Source organism: Scyliorhinus torazame, chromosome 5 (assembly GCF_047496885.1).
Source record: "Scyliorhinus torazame isolate Kashiwa2021f chromosome 5, sScyTor2.1, whole genome shotgun sequence".
Classification (NCBI taxonomy): domain Eukaryota; kingdom Metazoa; phylum Chordata; class Chondrichthyes; order Carcharhiniformes; family Scyliorhinidae; genus Scyliorhinus; species Scyliorhinus torazame.
Window position 1 is genome coordinate 113,472,638 of NC_092711.1, and position 12,744 is coordinate 113,485,381.

Sequence of the window (12,744 nt, forward strand, 5' to 3'; positions counted from 1 at the left end):
GAGGACCAGCCTCTCCCATTCGGGCCTCCAACCTCGTCCCCTCTTCCTATTGGTCCGAGCTGCCGTAATTCACTCCCGCGGGCATTGTGATGTGGTGTATGCGCAGTGCGGCTCGTGTCGAGGGACAGACGCTTGTTTGTTTCCTCTTCAGGCTGGAAGGAGGCGGATAAGCGGAGGCAGCGTTAGGGGCAGTGGGTGGGAGGGGAGGCCTCAAAGCTTAAAACAAGAAATTACCAGTCTCGAGTTTGCACTGAGCGGGAAGGTTTCCTGCAGAGTATTTCCCCAGTTAACCACCAGCAGCCTCATCGGGGACAGGGCGCATGCGCGGCGATCCCTGTCCACTCAGCAGGACTGACAGTGATGGATTCTGGAAACTCCTTTTACAGGGGGTTACAAGGGGAGGATTTAAACACAGCAAAGTGAAATCAAACAAGACTGTTTTGAACCAGATATATTGACAATTTTTATATGATGCAGAGCAAGGCCAGCAGTGTAGGCCGCACAGTGGTTAGCACTGTGGCTTCACAGCACCAGGGTCCCAGGTTCAATTCCTGGCTTGGGTCACTGTCGGTGCAGGGTCTTCACATTTTTCCTGTGTCTGCGTGGGTTTCCTCCGTGTGCTCGTGTTTCCTCCAACAAGTCCTGAAAGACATGCTGTTAGGTAATTTGGACATTCTGAATTCTCCCTCAGTGTACCCGAACAGCCCCGGAATGTGGCGACTAGGGGATTTTCACAGTAACTTCATTGCAGTGTTAATGTAAGCCTACTTGTGACAATAAAGATTATTATTATAAATAAATCAAATCAAAACCTGGGTGACTGTCACATTCAGGGTGAGGTCTGTCTTGGATTAAAAACTCGAGGACCACTTGTCATCACAGAATCCTAGAAATTTACAGCACAGAGGAGGCCATTCAGCCCACTTTCCACCTCTTGGTCTGTAGCCCTGCAGGTCACAGAAACTCCACATCAGGGTGTCTTTAAATGTGATGAGGGTTTCTGTCTCTACCACCCTTTCAGACAGAGTTCCAGATCCCCACCACACCCCCAGGTGAATAAAATCCTCAATTCCCCTCTAATCCTTCCAATGGATACTTAAATCTCTGCCCCCAGGTTACTGACCTGTCTTAATGAAATAGGTCCTTCTGCCGTCTGATCCACTATATCTGGGACCCTCATAATGTTACACACCTCAATTATATGTCCAGTCAGCCTCCTCTATTCCACAGAAAACAATCCCAGTCGATCCAATCTTTCCTCAGTTAAAATTCCCCATTCGGGTGTGTGTTGTGTGGGTCTCGGCGCATTTCCAGTCACACTGATGTTTGAAATCTTTTCTCATAAACAGAACAGAGAAACATTTCTCCTTTCACATTCAAAGGCCGATGTTATTCAGATTCTGATGTAGCAAGTGATTGTTACATCTCTGTGATGTTTTGTTTGAGTTTCCACTTGCAAAATTTCTTCTCTAATACCCTTTAAAATAAGTTTATAAACATCATCACTGTACAGTATATTAGAAATTCAGAACAGACAATTCCAGTTTCTGTGGACTAATCTTTTATCTCTTGTTACCCCAAATAAGTGGTCCAAACAAACTGAAAGACGACAAAATTAGCAACATAATCAAAGGGAAGCTTCCTCACTAAACCAGAATGTTGTTTCCAGTGTTTAGGAGTTGCTCCGACCCTGAGGCTCCCACCAGTCGTGGAAGGTAGCAAGTATACCATTGGCCACCACTGCTCCCTTTCAATGAAGTGGAGATGCCGGCGTTGGACTGGGGTGAGCACAGTCAGAAGTCTTACAACACCAGGTTAAAGTCCAACAGGTTTGTTTCAAACACTAGCTTTCGGAGCACTGCTCCTTCCTCAGGTGAATGAGGAATTCACCTGTTCCATTCACCTGAGGAAGGAGCAGTGCTCCGAAAGCTAGTGTTTGAAACAAACCTGTTGGACTTTAACCTGGTGTTGTAAGACTTCCCCTTTCAATGAAACGTTGGAAGGCAATCTGACAGCTGCCCAACCTCCATAGGAACTGCTCATTGAGGTTCAACAAATGTCTTTGTTAATCAGCCCCCAAAAAAGATCCAGGAGAAGAATTTCAGATTCACCCAGCCTCCTCCACACTGAGCAGCCAAGGATTAGGAGCCTGGGGCTGAAGTGTAACCAAAGTTGAGGAGCAGCCCCTTCAGGAAACTATACAGAGGCTGCAACCTCTCACACTGAATATGTACAATAGTCCCTCCTCTGAACTGCAGTTGGGGATGAGTGAAGTTGTGTAACTTGTTGCCACTGAGATATTCTTCGGGCACTAGGACCTGACCGGGTACACACTACGAAGCCACGCCAATTACAGACGTCACCGCATCCACGCATGCGCACCGCTCCATTTCAATCAAGACGGCGGCCGTTAAGGGACTGATATCGGGAAAAAGATCCAAAGCTGCAAACGCAGGACCTACAGGTACGTATTCCTGCTTTGGGGCCTTCACGCAGTGTTTAGAAACCTTCCCCATCCAGAGCCGGCTCCATCGCTTCCTCCGGATTTCCACATCTTTACCACTTGCCCATGAAACAAAGAAGCATCTCTTTCCAAGCGCCATCACACATTGCGCATGCTCCAACTACTCACAGGCATTGCGCCTGCGCATTGCTGTCCTGTGGTGTTGATAAGAGAAATTCACCACCGCGGGGAATGCTGGGTAATCAACGCGCCATTTGCTTGGGGGCAACCAGGCTAGCTCACGGAAGCGAAGTGGGAGGCGAGCAGGTTTTCATAGATAGAATTTACAGTGCAGAAGGGGGCCATTCAGCCTATCGAGTCTGCACCGGCTCTTGGAAAGAGCACGCTACACAAGGTCAACACCTCCACCCTATCCCCATAACCCAGTAACCCAACCCAACACTAAGGGCAATTTTGGACACTAAGGGCAATTTATCATAGCCAATCCACCTAACCTGCACATCTTTGGACTGTGGGAGGAAACCGGAGCACCCGGAAGAAACCCACGCACATACAGGGAGGATGTGCAGACTCTGCACAGACAGTGACCCAAGCCGGAATCGAACCTGGGACCCTGGTGCTGTGAAGCAATTGTGCTAATCACCATGCTACCGTGCTGCCCTTAGGTGACTAGTTTGATTTTTTTTTTGGGTGTATGGGTGAACTGTTCTGCTGACCCCCCCCCCACCCCCCATCAGCAGAACTGGTCCACCACCAACAATCCCAACCCCCCCTATATGAAACTAGTCACCTGCTCGCCTCCCAGGCGCTTCCGTGAGCTAGCTAGGGATTGGTGCTTGGACCAGGGAGCAGGAGCGGTCATCCTGGACCAGGGAGCGGGAGCGGTCATCCTGAACCAAGGAGCAGGAGCGGTCATCCTGGACCAGGGAGCTGGAGCGGTCAGCCTGGACCAGGGAGCAGGAGCGATCATCCTGGACCAGGGAGCAGGAGCGATCATCCTGGACCAGGGAGCAGGAGTGGTCATCTTGGACCAGTGAGCTGGAGCGGTCATCCTGGACCAGGGAGCAGGAGCGGTCATCCTGGACCAGGGAGCAGGAGCGGTCATCCTGGACCAGGGAGCAGGAGCGGTCATCCTGGAACAGGGAGCAGGAGCAGTCATCCTGGACCAGGAAGCAGGAGCGGTCATCCTGGACCAGGAAGCAGGAGCGGTCATCCTGGACCAGGGAGCAGGAGCGGTCATCCTGGACCAGGGAGCAGGAGTGGTCATCCTGGACCAGGAAGCAGGAGCGGTCATCCTGGACCAGGGAGCAGGAGCGGTCATCCTGGACCAGGGAGCAGGAGCGGTCATCCTGGACCAGGGAGCAGGAGCGGTCATCCTGGACCAGGGAGCAGGAGCGGTCATCCTGGACCAGGGAGCAGGAGCGGTCATCCTGGACCAGGGAGCAGGTGCGGTCATCCTGGACCAGGGAGCAGGAGCGGTCATCCTGGACCAGGGAGCAGGAGCGGTCATCCTGGACCAGGGAGCTGGAGCGGTCATCCTGGACCAGGGAGCTGGAGCGGTCATCCTGGACCCGGGAGCAGGAGCGGTCATCCTGGACCCGGGAGCAGGAGCGGTCATCCTGGACCCAGGAGCAGGAGCGGTTATCCTGGACCAGGGAGCAGGAGCGGTCATCCTGGACCAGGGAGCAGGAGCGGTCATCCTGGACCAGGGAGCAGGAGCGGTCATCCTGGACCAGGGAGCAGGAGCGGTCATCCTGGACCAGGGAGCAGGCAGAGAGAATACTGTGGATTTCTATTCTGGACTGTAAAGGGGAAATAAATAGTACATGTTAAGGTTATGATATGATTTAAGAATGAGGTTTCAGTCTGAATAAAACAACAGAAAAGGGGGTACAGATTGTTACTAAAATTCTAATTGACCTTTGTAAAACTTAAAGCACAAGTCAGCAGAATTTGCAGCTGTGTTCTTGCAAGGACAGCGAGCTTCAATAACAAGGAACAGTAGGTAACGGCTGTCTCAGTAACAGGGAGGGACAGTGGACAATAACAAGATAAGAGGTGCCTGCAAGGGTAGGTGAGAGTGCGTGTTTATATGTAATACCAGATCAAAACTTTAAACAATGACTGTGCATGTGTTAAAAAAAATTATAACTATTTGCCACATTGTGTAAACAAATGGTTTAGTTCAGCGAGAATGCTTGTTGAGCTATCTCTCCCTGCATATGCCTGAATAAATGACCATAAATCTGCTCTGGTACTCCTGTGAATCATTTGTTCGTAGAAGTTAACGCTGACAGATTGAGACGCGATAACAACTGACAAGTGATGGTTCCTGTAAATTTACAGAATACTGGAAGTGGATGATTGACAGACAGGAAACTCAAACCAAACATCACATCGCGATCTGACAGAGCCACTCGATTCTTCAGGACCTGAATTTCAGCAGCATCTGGGTGTGGAAGGTAAAAGGTTTGTCTGCTGTGTCTGTGAGGAAAGATTTCAGGTCTCAGTGTGACTGGAAAAGCCCCGAGATTCACAAACCCTGGTTAGACCAAACCTGGAGAACGGTGTTCAGTTCTGGGCAACAGTCCTGAGGAAGGATAGAATGGCCTCGGAGGGAGCTTAGCACAGAGTTACCGAGGGATATCTGAATGCCCAGAGTTAAATTACAAGGTGCAATTATAGGAATCCATAGTCTTCGTAGGTTTCCTCCGGATGCTCCGGTTACCTCCCACAAAAATGTGCAGGTTAGGTGGATTGGCTGTGCTGAATTGTCCCTTTGTGTACAAAAGGCTAGGCAGGGTTATGGGGATAAGGTGGAGGAGTGGGCCTCAGTAGGGTGTTCTTTCAGAGGGTTGGTACAGACTCGAAGGACCAAATGGGCTCTTTCTGCACTGTAGGGATTCTAGGATTTCTTGGAGAGCCACAAAGTCATAATGGTACAGAGGATGGCATTCCACCCATTGAGTCCGTGCCAGCTCTATACAGCAATCCAGTGAGTCCCATTCCCCTGCTCTAGCCCGTGTCCTCACAGGTTTATTTCCCTCCAGTGTCTCTTCAATTCCCTTCAAAATTATTCAGCGTGTCTATTTCCTCCCCTTCATGGGCAGCAGGTTTTGGGTCATTATCACTCACTGTGTAAAAATATTCTCCCTCACATCCCCCTCTACCTCTTATCCAAAAATGTAAATCTCTGTCCCAGATTTTTTTGTCTACCTTATCTAAACCCGTCAGAATCTTGAGAACCTGAATCAAGTCTCCCCCCCAGCTTCTTTTGCTCAAACTATTCTGGTACATCTCCTCGGCAACTTCTCAAGAATCTTCACATCCTTCCTAAAGTCTGGTGACCAGATATGTACACAATACTCAAGATGTGACCTAACCAGAGCATAACCCCAGTTTTTCTATCAGTATTCCTGCTTATGAAGCTCAACACCCCATTTGCTTTGCTAACTACCCTCTCAATATATCTTGCTGATATACAAAATCCTCGTCCTTCGCCTCCCACCTCTATCTCTCGCCTCCCATAGAGGCCAGAGTCCTGTGTCGGGCCAGACCAGGTGGCAGGTTCCCTTCCCGAAGGACATTAGTGAACCAGTTGAGTTTTCACAATAACCAGTAACTTTCATGATCACTTCTTCCTAGTCCCGGCCCCACAAAGTACCAGATGCATTCAGCTCCATTTTACATTGTCCTGTTTTAAATTAATTTCACAGGGTTTCGAAGGGAAGACATCACCGTCAAAAACCTCTCACCAAACATCACATCAGGATCTCACGGACACGCCCAATTTATTGTAACCCGAATATCATTGGATTTTGAACATGGAAGAGAAAAGCACCGTTCACAATAAGGACAAACCGTACACGTGTTATGTGTGTGGACGAGGATTCTGGCAATCATCTGGCCTGTCAAGGCACAAGTGTAGTCACACTGGGGAGAAACGGTGGAAATGTGGGGACTGTGGGAAAGGATTCATTTCCCCATCTCTGCTGGAAATTCATCGACGCAGCCACAGTGGGGAGAGACCATTCACCTGCTGTGTGTGTGTGGAAGGGATTCAGTCATTCATCTAACCTCCTGAAGCACCAACGAATTCACTCCGAGGAGAGGCCGTTCACCTGCTCCGAGTGTGGGAAGGGATTCACTCAGTCATCCGACCTGCTGACGCACCAGCGAATTCACTCGGGAGAGAGACCATTCACCTGCTTGGAGTGTGGGAAAAGATTCATTATTTCAGCCCACCTGATCACTCACCAGCGGGTTCACACGGACGAGAGACCTTTTAAATGTCCAGACTGTGGGAAGTGCTTCAAAGGTTCTTGGGAACTGATGTCCCATCAACGTGTCCACTTTGATGAGAAACCGTTGAGATGCTCTGACTGTGGGACTGGGTTCAAACGGTCATCTCAACTCACTGTACACCAGCGAATTCACACCGGGGAGAGGCCATTCACCTGCTCAGACTGTGGGAAGGGATTGACTACCTCATCCAACCTGCTGCATCACCAGCGAGTTCACAAGTAACTACAATGATTAGTTTTTGCTGTTAATCACATTCAGGACTGAACCATGTTCATCGGGACGCTTCTGCTGATGTTATTAGATTCCAGCCCACTAACAGGGGGTCATATTCTGGCTAAAAGTCGAATAAATCAGTTTTGTGTAAAACACAGTGTTGAAACTTTTTAATATCTCTAATACAAATTAGTTGCTTTTGAAGTTCTCTCCCCCTCCCCTGTCTCCTCCATCCTCATCTCCAACAAGTGTGAGGAGCTCATGGAGCTTCTAATCACTGATATTGAGACAATCTGATCAGCTGCCTCTGCTGCTTTCATCCCTTTCACTAGCCCACCAGACCAAACTGTCTCTAAATGTCATCCTTTCCAGAGCCCTGAACCCACATCTTTCTCTAGTTTCGCTCCCATCTCCCCTCATGCCCTCTCAGAGCTCATCTTGTCCATGAGACCCAGCTCCTGCTTCATCGACCCTATTCTCACAAAACTTATCACCCAACTTCCCCATGTTCACTCACATTGTCATGTCTCTCTCTCTCTGGTACTGTCCCTCTGTCCTTCAAACCTGCCATCATCACCTGTTCCTCAAAACCCTCACCTTCCTTACAAACTACTGCCCCATCTCCAGCCTCCCTTTTCTCCCAAACTCCTCGAACATGTTGTCACCTCCCAAAACCCTGTGCATCTTTCTGGAACTCCATGTTTGAGCCCCTCCAATCAGGTTTCTGCTCTGTCATAGGACTGGGACAGTTCTTATCAAAGTTACAAATGACATCCTCTGTGACAAAGATAAACCTCCCCTCTGTCCTCAGCCTGTCTGCAGCCTTTGACAAGGTCGACCACACCATTCTGCTCCGTCACCTCTCCACTGTCACCCAGCTGGGTGGGGCTGCTCTCTCCTGGTTTCATTCTTCTCCATCAGAGTCAGAGAATCACTTGTAATGTCTTCCCTTCCCACTCACACAGTTACCTCTGGTGTTCCCAAAGGATCCAGACTTGTGTCCTCTTATTTCTCATCCACATGTTCCCCACAATAACACCATCTGAACACAGTGTCAGTTGTCACATTTACACTGACCGCTCCCAGCTCCACCTCACCACCACCTCTCTCCACCTTTGCCTTTGTGAAATTCTCAGCCTGTTTGTCTGATATCCAGTGGTGGATGTGCAGACATTTCCTTCAATTAAATCTTGGGAAAACCAAAGTCATTGTTTTCATTCCCGAGCTAACAACTCCATTCCTCTCCCAGGTAACGTCTGACACTAAACCAGACCTGTTTGCACACCTGATGTCATAAATCATTCTGAAAGATCTTGTCAAGATTGTTACTTTGAATTTTCTGTCTGCAAATCCTCTCCCTCTAACTCCCAGTAAAAGGAGTTTACAGAGGTTTTTGGTGTAAATACAGGATAGAAATTCAGGACCATTCTAGTTTCTATGGTGCATTCTCCCAAATCTATGAATCTCAGTCCCACACACTCCTCTCCCTCTCTGCTCATTGTTCTAGATTCAGTCTCCAGTCTCCTCCTGATTCTTTTCCCCTCTCCAGATTGTCTCTCCTCATGTCCTTAAACTGGTGACTCAGGCTGTGAATCAATCCCACTCCTTCACTCTCATTCCAACAAATACTGCAGCTATCATCTTTAACAACTTTATTAGTAATTTCCAATATTGGGAAAGAATCACCTTTTCCCAATTATGGAGAACAGAAATCCAGTGGGCAGCTCAGAACTTCCTCTTCCCCAGGACTGTTTTAACAAGCTGTGTGTATCTAAGTTACATTTATACAGACTCACTCACTCAGCGATCAGATCTCACTGAACTATGACACAAACTGTGTATATCTGAGTTACATTTATACAAACTCACTCACTCAGTGATCATATCTCACTGAACTATGACACAAGCTGTGTGTATCTGAGTTACATTTATACAGACTCACTCACTCAGTAAGTGATCAGATCTCACTGAGCTACAACAGCTCTATTTATAATGAGTTTTTAACATAATAAAATGTCTCAAGCAGTTTCACAAGATCATGAGAACACATTGGGGTCGATGACCAAAGTCTTGGTCAAAGAGTTTGGTTATAAGGAGGGTTTTAAAGGTGGAAAATGAAGTGGAAAAGTAGAGGGGTTTACGGACGAAATTCCAGAGATTAGGGTCCAGGCAGCTAACGTCATCAATTGGAATGTGATTAAAATCAGGGATGAAGGACATCCGGGAATGGCGCTCCATGTACGTGGGCCCCATAGCCCAGGCTCAAGGCCCAAATCTGAACTTTGGGACAGAGTTTGACCATCCCTGGTCTCAGAGAAAAACAATTCTCCGATAAACATCTTGTAAGATCTTGGTTTATTTCTAACATAAAAAGTTCGGACCAGTTGAGTCCTCCTGTGCACTCAATGGGGATTGACTTTAACAGATTTAAAATCCTCTGGATCTCTGCGTTACAACAAGAATATGTTTCAGTCGAGATTCAAATATATAAATATTGAAAAACTGAACAAAAATGGGGAAAGACACCAGCTCAATCATCTCAAAGTGAGAAATGAATGGTCTCTGTTTCAGGTGGGACTCCTTCAGAAAGAACACTTCCCACCAGCAGCACCAACCCCCCTCCCTGTTCACCCACTCATCCTCCCATTGCACATCCACCCAATGGCCCCCAGCCTGGATTCACATTCAGCATTAACTCAGTGAGAGGCTGAGCTGGCCCTGGGATGTAAGAACGGACAAGAGCTGGAAGTGGTTCCAGTCAATACAGTTTGTGCATCATTATTAAATAAAGAAACTTCATATCTTGTCAAATCCCCATTTCAGACACTTGGTGAATTACAATTTGGAGCCCAGACCCTTCCTGTTGCTTCTACTTGGTGGATCCTGTGTGGTTTCAGCAGAGGTAGAGACAGGCTGCTCACATCCCTGCTCTCACTACCCAGAGGCTTGTGGTCTCCACCCTCTGGGTTTCAGAGCCCCTGAGGGTCCTGGGACAGACTGACCCATCTGATCCTGTACCGGGCAGATTCAGCTGGAGACAGGGCGGCATGTTGGATACTGCCTGTGGGTTTGGGGGGAAACGGGTCCAAGGTGGGAGCTCTTTGAGTGGAGATCCCAGATCCATGTCTCCTTCCTCCACCATCCCTCTCCTGGACCAGCGTCACATCATTCCTCCCACTCTGCTGCTGACCAGCTTGGGGGAGATCAGTGACGTGTTGACAGTATCTGTCATCCTGTTCAAGGCAGCAGACATCTCCTGCATGGCCGTGGTCATGACCTACACTGACCCATTTCAGAGCCGTGCTTGAAGCTCCATTTAGGCAGCCACTCTCTCCATGACACAGTCTCTGGAACCTCCTCTAGCCCTACAACTGTCCAAGCTCCCTCACTCGTCCAATTAGGGGAGAAGGTGGCATCGTGGTAATGTCACTGGATTAGTGATCCAGAGGCCCAGGCTAATGCTCTGGAGACACGGATTCAAATCCCAAATCCAATTAACAAACCTGGAATTCTAAAGTTAGTCTCAGCGGCCGTGACAACTATCATCGATTGTTGGGAAAACCCATCTGGTTCACGAATGTCCTTTAGGGAGGGAAATCTGCCGCCTTACCTGGTCTGGCCTACATGTGACTCCAGACCCACAGCAATGTGGTTAACTCTAGTGCTGAGTTGGCCACTCAGTTGATGGGCAATTAGGGATGGGTAACAAATCCCGGCCTTTCCAGTGACGTCCACATCCCATAAAACAATCACAAAAAAAACCTCACCCCCTTCAGCTCCTTGACTTGCTTCACTCCACCATTGGCAGAGGCACCTTCACCTACCGAGGTCCTAAGGGCTGGAAGCCCCTCACTAAACCTGTCTCCTTACCTTTTCCACCCAGCTTCTGACCCTCTGTGAAGGGTCTCCGACATTTTAACCTGTTGATGGGTAAATGCCAGTTGTTGTTGTCACTGCCTCACATTGGAAAACTCAGGAATGTCACAAAAACACTCGGAAACTTCAGACCGAAGATTCTCAGCTGGAAACTTCACCTTCAGTCAGGAACAGATCACAGCTTTGCATCATCTCTGATTGGACAGCACATTTTGTACAAAAAATCACCATCTAATAATGTTTATAAAATGTCAGAAATTCATTGACTGTGAATAGAATGAGCTCTCTCTGGCTCTCAGTAACAAAGCTTCCACAGCAGCTTGCTGGGTGACACACACAGCACAGGCCTGTTCTCTCTGTCACAAACCCTGGAACCAGATTTCTAAACTGGAGAAGGTTGGATCTGACGACCCAAATATAAACCAACTGTCTGAGTAAAGGTTAAAACGGTTCGACAGGAAAATCACTTTGGACAGGAAAGATTTTCAAAATGATCGGTGCTGGATTCAGACTAACACCAAACACACTGACTGGATCCAGAGGAAGGAGAACACAAGAGACTCCAGCCCCGGAGATCAGCTTCATCTGTCCGAGTGTCTGACCCGGGATCAGTAAACCATTCCGAGGAGACCGTCATCTCCAGCCCCGGAGATCAGCTTCATCTGTCCGAGTGTCTGATCCGGGATCAGTCAACCATTCCGAGGAGGCTGTCACCTCTGCCTGGAGATCAGCTCCATCTGTCCGAGTGTCTGATCCGGGATCAGTAAACCATTCCGAGGAGACCGACACCTCCAGCCCCGGAGATCAGCTCCATCTGTCCGAGTGTCTGATCCGGGATCAGTAAACTATTCCGAGGAGACTGTCACCTCCAGCCCCAGAGATCGGCTCCATCTGTCCGAGTGTCTGATCCTGGATCAGTAAACCATTCCGAGGAGACTGTCACCTCCAGCTCCATCTGTCCGAGTGTCTGATCCGGGATCAGTAAACCATTCCGAGGAGACTGTCACCTCCGCCCCGCAGATCGGCTTTACCTGTCCGAGTGTCTGATCCGGGATCAGTAAACAATTCCAAGGAGACTGTCACCTCCAGCCCCGGAGATCAGCTTCATCTGTCCGAGTGTCTGATCCGGGATCAGTAAACAATTCCGAGGAGACTGTCACCTCCAGCCACAGAGATAAGCTCCATCTGTCCGAGTGTCTGATCCGGGACCAGTAAACCATTCCGAGGAGACTGTCACCTCCAGCCCCGGAGATCAGCATCTCCCTGATCCGGGACCAGTAAACCATTCTCACATGTTGTGGGTCGCATGTATTTCCTGCCGATTTAGCTGGTGTACCAAATCTAAACTGTCGCTTTTTCATAAATTGCTTTAAAATTACCAATGACTTGGATCCCCTTTTTGGGTCATCTCTTGACTCCTGGACTAAAATCTTGCAGTTTCCAGCATTCATCACGACATTAATTGAAAATCACTTATTGTCACAAATAGGCTTCAATGAAGTTACTGTGAAAAGCCCCTAGTCGCTACATTCTGGCGCCTCTTCGGGGAGGCTGGTACGGGAATTAATCTTGTTGACTCTAAACATAGTTGTAAAGGAGCCTTCTGTCTGTATCTCGGAGCTCTGAACCATGGAAGAGAGTGACTGGGGCATGTTTCTGACACACCTCAGGGATAACCCATACATTCAGTCCTGGATCTGATTGACAGCAGCAAAAACAGCAGAATCCAATTCCTGGAGAGACTCATGAAGTCGCTGGTGTTTCAGCATAAGTTGTAAGTCAGTGAATCCATTCCCGCACTCGGGGCAGGTGAACGATTTCTCTCCAGCGTGAACTCGCTGGTGAATCATCAGCTCATTGCTGCTTCTAAAGCTCTGCTCACAGGC

The 12,744-nt window shown here is 48.6% G+C and overlaps 1 protein-coding gene across 1 annotated transcript in view; it reads left to right on the plus strand.

The window, feature by feature from the left end:
- Positions 1-2,380: 2,380 nt before the first annotated feature.
- The window catches only part of LOC140419476 (uncharacterized), a 45,313-nt gene continuing 34,949 nt past the window's right edge, over positions 2,381-12,744 (plus strand). The window contains exons 1-2 of the mRNA XM_072503355.1: positions 2,381-2,464; positions 4,811-4,926. The gene's annotated coding sequence lies outside the window, so the exon portion shown is untranslated. The remainder of the gene's footprint in view (positions 2,465-4,810; positions 4,927-12,744) is intronic.